At 31.0% G+C, this 8,529-nt stretch overlaps 1 pseudogene; it reads left to right on the forward strand.

The window, feature by feature from the left end:
* The first annotated feature begins 5,966 nt into the window (after positions 1-5,966).
* Positions 5,967-7,072, forward strand: LOC143614179 (chromatin remodeling protein SHL pseudogene; annotated as a pseudogene).
* The last annotated feature ends 1,457 nt before the right edge of the window (positions 7,073-8,529 follow it).

Here is an 8,529-nt window from a genome sequence, read left to right on the forward strand (position 1 = left end):
AGGGATATGTGTAAATGAATTAAATGGAGGATTAAGGGTATATATATTTTTTATCATGGGCTTAAGCCCATGGTCTTTCCTTCATTCCTCCATAACCCAAGTCCATAACCCATATCCATTTACCCAACACAAATCCATCTCGTATTCTATTCAACTAAACCGATAACGACCCGCTATAAAATAAACGAACTTTATTTTATTAATATAACCGAAAGTAGGATGTTACACCACCACTACCCTTGACAACAATAGCCGATGACTGCAATAGTCGATGTAAAAGAAAGAGGCGGAAATCTAAGTCCATGCTCCCACCCAATGACCCAACCACTGCCACCACCATGCCAATAGTACTTAAATTCCTCACAACTAAATCTTGCTTTCCAATATCTATATATACTATATATAATACACAAGTATTGTAACTATTTTTTTCTCAAGGTACAACACTTATTGCATGTGTCAATCTATATCTCAAGAAAAATATGTCTTATTAAACAATATTTACACTTTTGCCTCATCGACTTTCCTTAACTTTTGATTACTTAGCTTAAACAAGAACTAAATGCCTTAACAACTAGCACATTCCCCACCAGACCACCGCTACCTTGGGTTATGAATAGAGATATTTAGTTTTTGTTATAGGTGATGCAATATAAAAATATACACAGCCGTTAAAATTTTCTATATATAAAAATCATATAATTTCATATTGTAATTTGACAATGGTCATAATCAACTGCGTCCCCTCTCACATACAAATTGATTGTTTTAGTAAAATATTTTAATTGTGTAGTGAGAGATTAATTAATAAATTTTGTGTTTGGCTTTTAAGTTCTTATGTTTGTGACAACTCATGTTATTGTTAAATATATTTTCTTAAGTTCTTAAGTTTTGCAAATAATGACATAGCCATACTAACATAACCATGTTTATTCGTGTATGGGCACTAAACACCAGCGTGAACTTATGGAAATTGATCATATGAACTCTTTGATGTCATGTTCCGTTGGTAAACCCTCGATAACATCTCTCAAAAACATGTCGACAAATAAATAAACCAGGGCCATATTACCAACATATCTTCACCGACAAATACCTACTAGTAATGACTTTCACTGACAGATTGTTTAAAAAAAGTGTTTATCGATGTAACTTATTTGTTTAATGGCAACACCTATTAAAATGTTTGCAAGGATTGAAGGGAAGATAATAAGAAAACAATTTATTCTAACTAAACTTATGTATCGAAATAAATATTTATATATATATATCATAATAAATATTTTATTTTGACTATTTATTATATTACTCAAAGTCACTAATTGTATAGTCAACTTAGTTTTCTTATCTAACTATCTATATAATTGCCTACCATGAACTTTTATGTGTCGCTCTTAGGTTGTCCCCCCCTTCTCTATAGCCACCAGATTGTTTGATTTCTAAATGGAGACTTCTCATGTATTTGACCCGAATTCACGGGTACGAGCCTAACTAAACCCGGATAATCTTTAAATGTGTTATAACATCTCATTTATTTGTGAAACTCTTTCATAATTAAATAGTAATTTTCACGGGTCATAGGTCTCACTAAAACCGGATAACCCTTAAACGAGTTATAACATCTCATTTATTTGTGAAATAACCCCTTAATCATTAAAGAATAATTTCCACGGGTTATGGGTCTTACCAAACCCTAATAGCCCTCAAATGGATTATAAGATCGCATTTATCGGTAAACACTTTCATCATGAAACCCCTCCGTTGCTGGTTTATCATCTCCAACGCCGGTTAACTATCGATACTACCCACCATCGTCAACTACATCAACGTCCCCTTTTTCATTAGACAAATATTTGTTTTCATGTTTGTTCATTTAAAAAATTAACATGCTCATGTTCGTTTATATTTGTTTGTTAAAAATCTACACATCTCAATTGAAAAAACCCAAACACTAAAAAATATAATAACAAACTAATATATATATATATATATATATATATATATATATATATATTAAAACAAAACTATCCTTTTATTCAAAAAATAAAATAAATCATCATAAAATAGCAAAACGATTAAAAACAAAAACTTAAATAACCCTCCTAACACGGAGGATCAAACTAGTTTTCTTATTTACTCATCTTTAATTTCTTTTCTTGAAATTTATTCATACCAATTTTATAAATGCTTGATGATTCGTATAAAGCTCATTGTTTGTTAAGTGTATTAATATTATTCTTTTTAAGTTTTCAAAATCTCAGGTTAATTAATAATTTAATATCCTACACCTGCTTTTCATATTAAAAAAATGAAATGCTTAAAAAAACTTCAAACAAATATGAAACCAAATTAAAATGATGTTTAAAAATTTGTAATCTATATATTCTAATAAAGTAAAATAATTGTAAACATGTGTCAGTTCGTGGTTATTCACTACAATTTTTTCTCTCCAAAACTAATATATGTCATTGGTCAATAATTATTCATTTTTCCTTTACACTTCATTTTTATTATATCTATAATATGATTAAATTATTCATTTTTCTTTAAACTCTATTTGTATTATATCTATACACTTTTATAAAAATAAATATTTATATATTATATTACTATACATTGTTAGAATATATTTCAAAACATACATGGTGAAATCCAAAAATCAACAAAAAACCGTGTTTGTTTAATATTGAAAAGAATATAATTTTAAATGTCATCAATAACATATTATACTATGTATATTGTTGAAGATTGTAAATATAAAAAACAAAAAAAACTCTAATATGCTTTTAATTTTTTTAATTATTATATTATAAATATATGCTTAGAAGTTGATATGTTTATTAAAAATAAATCCATTTATCTATTGTTTTTTTGTACATTGTCATATAAATTCAAAAATTATAAATATATGACTTAAATCTATCTATTTATTTTTTCGGTTAATTTAGTAAACTATGCATTGTGTGTTAAACTGTAAGAATAGTATATACTAATCACTTTCAAATATAATAAAGTTTATCATATTTAGTTTCTTGGGTTTTTTTATCAATGATTGTTTTGGGTTTTTTATGGAACTAAAATTTTATTATTACAGGTTAAAAGTTGGTAAATAGATCGTTTGGTACAAATTAACTACATTTTGCTCAAATTTGTTACGGGTAAAAAGAGGGTAATCTGAATATTTCTAAAAACTTGAGAATGCAAATAGATTTATCGTCAAACTTATTACGGGTTCAAAGTTTTGACTTGAAAATGTAAAACAGATGAAAGTTAGAATTTTAATTGTGATTAGGTTTCAACTTTACTTTTAAGGAAATTTTTTGAAATAGTCAAAAGATTCAGGATTTTGCACATCGAGTATTTTTCCCATTGCTGTTAAAATTTTTAGAAAAAATGACAAACACTACCGACATGCCACCTCCAGGCCTATCAATGCTTCTAACTTTTATTAAATTAGAAGCATTTGTGTCAGCATTGATTTTCTCCTTCAATAGTGATCAGAATTGTTTATGTGAAACATGTTGTACAAAATTATGCTCAAGTGAAGCAAAATATTCACAAAATTGAACAGGCTAACATGTTATTTTTTTTGTCAATTGGCAAAGTCGAGAAGCCCCTTAAAATTATCAAAATCTTTTTCATGGTGTAACTCAAAACTATTATTATATGAGAAATATTCTTCGAAATTGGTTCATAACCAAATTTCATTCAAGTATACATATATGATACTGAGAATAAATTTTTAATAGATGGAGTATTCTTAGGTATGTTTTTGTACGTGCATTATTTTTTTTATTAAGTTCCTTTTTATTGGAAAAAAAATCATTTTGTGATATAAAAAAATCAATTTATGTATAATGATACAAGTATAGATGTAATACATTATGTATTGCTTTATTTGTAACTTAATTATTTAAATCATCCTGTGTTTTACACGGGCTCTAAAACTAGTAAAGTATAAAGTAAACTTATTTATATGGCTGAATCCATAATTTTATTTCTTATTTTGAAAAACCATTGTTTATAAATGTTTCTCAAGATGATTAATATGACTCGGTACAAAAAATTAAAACTCATAAAGAGAAACGTTAAAGATCTTGTACTTTTCTTACGACATATTATATTTATGATTGACGTATTTCATTATGTATTTGAATTTTCATTTTGTTTTATTATCTTTTAGTTAGGTGTCTGACCTAATTAACAGGTCAAAAATTTTAAAATCTAGTGAGAGAGAATTTTTTACTAAAACTTTTCAGACACCCATGAAAAAAAAAAATCCATAAATCCATCACAAGTCAAGGTCCTAAGAAACATTTCAATGAATGAGTCAAAGACACCCTATTGTAAACACAAAACATAATGTGTTCATCCTATATCTTTTTTATTATTTTTTTGGGTTTGTTTTATTGTTTATTTATTTGTTTTATACTTTATGTTCCTTTTGTTTTCTTAGTTTCTTCTATTGGAGTTTTTAAATTTTAGTTATTTTAATTTATCAATAGTTTACATATTTTTTTTTACTAATTTTATAAATAGATCATTATAGCTAATTGTTTTTTAAGATTTAAATTACAACTGTGCAATATAATCGTATTATGTGGTATGTTAACTTAATTGCATATCTTTGTTTTCATTCTATAACATCTTATGCATTAAATTCTGTATCACGATATAAAAAGGAAAACATCTCACAACAAAACTCATCCCTTTCGAAAGCTACTTTATCCTTGACCTTTTGCTAAAACCTAGGTATCCGTTTTTCTTTTCAACAATCACATATACTTCTCCTTTCCAACATTTTCTTCGTACTTACAAGTTTCGTTTTCTTAAAATTCTTGAAATCGTCCTTCATTTAGCACTAATCAATTTCTATAATCAGCTGAAGATCGATTTAATTAGCATCAAAGATGAATCGTGCAAGGAATCTTGTAAACTCCTACACTATTAGGAGGAGGAACATAAACATACTCATTAAACGTACGTATATCATCCTATCTCTTGATTTTGTTTTTTTATAATGTGATAACTTGTGTTTATGTATTTAATACATGTCACTGACCGCATACTCAAAAGTCCGGTCCTTGATGTTCTGAACATGTTTGATTGTCGCGGTCGATGGCAAAAACACAAAGTTTTATGCGGTGATTGAATAATTGTAGTCGGGGGCGGACCCACTTCCATTACACGGGGTTGGCCGTCTCTCGTGAACAAAAAAAATTAGATCTATATATGAGTTAAAATTTGATCGATCCCAAGCAAGGTTGCAAAAGTCGCTAGGCGGCCCCTAGGCGGCCGACTGAGAAGTTGGGTGTACTCGGAGTACTCGGGGAGTACTTAGAGAGTACTCAGACATGGTAAATATAAAGAAAATTAATTTTTGGAAATTATATATATGTCGAATATAAAAAGTTTACTAATATTTATAACAAAATAGGTGAATATCAATATAAATAAAAGAAATACATTTTTTAAATATTCTAAATATTACTCATCATTAATTAAAAAAATGATATTTGTTCTTTAGTATTATTGAAATACAAATTATATTATATTTTTTTTAGTCAAAATCAGCCAAAGTTCACCAATAAGATGTAATTCTGGCTGAGGTTGACCACATATGACCGATTCTTAGAAACTAGGCGGATTTACAGAAACTCGCCTCGGCGACATACCTTATAGCGAGTACTCGTAATCCTACTTTTACAACATTGACCCCAAGAAATTTTAACATCAACCCCACTAGAAGTTTTTTGGTTCCATCACTGTTTATTGTTTTTCTGTTTCAAGAGATGATGTGGATCTTGTTTGTGTAGTGTACTTGTCCTTTCCAGGTTAACAACTTAATTGGACCTAACGAACTTGTTTTTATAGGTGGTAGTTGTGTGGTCATGAGGCCAGAAAAACCCCATGAACTACCCTACATTGCTAGGGTGGAGAAACTCATTCGAAATCAAGACAATAAGATGACGGTCAGTGTACGATGGTATTGCCGGCCAGAGGATACCGAAGGACGCAGAAGGTCCTACCATGGAGGGAAAGAACTATTTTTGAGCAATAGGTTTGATTTGCAAAGCGTAGATACAATCGAACGTACATGTGTAGTTCATACCTTAGAAGAGTATATGGAGCTCAATTCTGCCAACGATGACGACTATTTCTGTCGGTACAAATACGACGCTAGGGAACCTCCAGCCGATGCGAGAGAACGTTTCTCCCCCAAAATTGTGCCTGTGTGAGTACTCTCTTTTATTTTCTCTCTATCAACTACCTAGCTAAAGTTTATAGTCTTCACCTTATTTTGGTATATTATGAGGTTAACATTGAGCTTAATTAATTGTTTTATGATATATGAAGGTACTGCATATGTGAAAAGCCTTACAACCCTGATCTTGATATGGTGCAATGTGACCAATGCTTGGAGTGGTATGCATCATGCTCAACTTTATCTTAATTAATTTCTCAAGAATATATATAACTAGCTAGCGGTGTTGATTAAATAATAACATTACTATAATAAGACTATGTGTTATGGTTTTGTTAGTTAAAGCATCACGTCACTTCACTTTTATCTAGGCAGTGAGTGATACATTAACTAACTAACTCATCAAATTTGTGTAGTGGATGGGTTTAATTAACGACTAGCTTAGTCTAGCGGTAAAAGTGTTTGCCCTATAACCAAATGGTTATAAGTTTTAGTCTCACGGGGTGGAAAGGTGGAAAAGTGTTAGCTGTTTAACAAAATAAAATAAAAAGTAACCAACACCCCATTATTATTTACTTGTCGGTGACTTAATTATAAAAAATTCGTCAAGTTCTATTTTATTAATATTGCCTGGGTGGTGGTGGTGGTGGTGGTGGTGGTGGTGGGGTGGGGGGGGGGTGTTTAACAAGTGTGAAATACAATTAATTTGGTAAAATTTAAAATTAGTTATACATGAGATTGTATATACCTTTGATTGTGCATTGATTATTTTGTAGGTACCATTTTCAGTGCATAGGCAAGAGAATTGAAGATGTTACAAATCAGGAGACATTTTCTTGCTCTAAGTGTCAGGATGATTCTCCATAAGGCTAAACAACTTTAGTGAATCTTAATAGGTTTAACATGTTGATTTTGTGTTTAGCTGTTTAGTTGTAACGTCTGTTATATCTTTATGGTAATTTATGTTAGTTGTTGTGGTTAAAACTGATGATGTATCATGCTTAGTTAATGCTAGTTAGAGAACACTAATTATATCATTTTAAGACTCCTATTACTAATAATATTAAAAGGGTAGATGAAGAAATAATACCTTAAATTCCCCCGTTGTGCATTGTAGAATTCCAACCATGAGTGACAATAATATCGCGAGTTATGTATACAACACTGCCTAAAACATTAGTGTCACACCCTCAAAATCCACTAACGGAGTTTTACCGTCAGAGGGTGTGAACTGGCAGGATCGGAATCATCAGTTATAATCAAACCATAAAATAAAGTTTCAAAACCATGAAAACGTTTACGAGTAATTAAATGCGGAAGCGTAAAAACCTTTAATCAAAAGTTGCGTCACGCAGGACGACTTAAAACCAAAGATAACCGTTAAAAAATAAGTTTGCAGGACAAAAGCGTTTTCAATCAATGCATGTTCCTAAACCGCGCGCCCGCCTCGGCTATCTGAAAATAACATACTAAAAGTGTCAACACAAGGTTGGTGAGTTCACAAGTTATATAAAAATAAATCGTTTAGCGTTTGCGTTCAGCATTACAGCGTTACAGCGTTTTGCGTTAAGCGTTTTGCGTAACAACGTTACGGCGTTTTGCGTTAAGCGTTTTGCGTTAAGCGTTTTGCGTTACCAGATAGTGTTATGTCAAATTATATATCGATAGGTAGCTAGTCTATACAACAAGTATTACTAAGTGTTCGACACCGAAGCTGACTCGTTTAGTAAGTGCCTTGTCACCAGGTCCTCCAGACCATGGTACGTGTTAGCCAAAAATTACACCCGCTCGACCTCCAGTCGAGTTTAGCGTTGGGTGGGGTTTGTCAAACCCAGTAGTACTACTCAACAGTGACTCGCTATTCTAAATATTAACCGGTTCGATGTGTAGGACTTCAAATGTTTCGTTTGCCACTTAGCCTTTACAAGTGATATATAATTTATAACAAAATCTTAAATGCGTTGTGGAGTATGTTATCCCCCCCAAGTGAAAAGCGTTTGAAAACAGTTTAAAGAGGGGAAAGTGAAACTCACTGTTTGCGAAGAATTTCCCAAAATAAATCACCAAGATGCGCGTCACCGAAAAACTCTCTCTAACGTTCTAAAACAACAAAGAGATTTTTCTAAGTGTCGGAATATTATCGAGTCTCTAGACCCGGCACATAATACCTATGCACATAACATGTTTCGTGTTTCGTTCGTGAATCGTGTGTGACTTTAACAAGTGTTTTTGTGACACATCACATGCGTAAGCAACCATATACGTGTCATGTATTCATAACGTACATTACTAGCAATTCTTCCCCGTAAGGGCATTTTGGTCAA

The sequence above is a fragment of the Bidens hawaiensis genome, unplaced genomic scaffold (assembly GCF_021521415.1).
Source record: "Bidens hawaiensis isolate Kalapana, Puna unplaced genomic scaffold, B.hawaiensis_p1.1 tig00039134_1, whole genome shotgun sequence".
Taxonomy (NCBI): Eukaryota; Viridiplantae; Streptophyta; class Magnoliopsida; order Asterales; family Asteraceae; genus Bidens; species Bidens hawaiensis.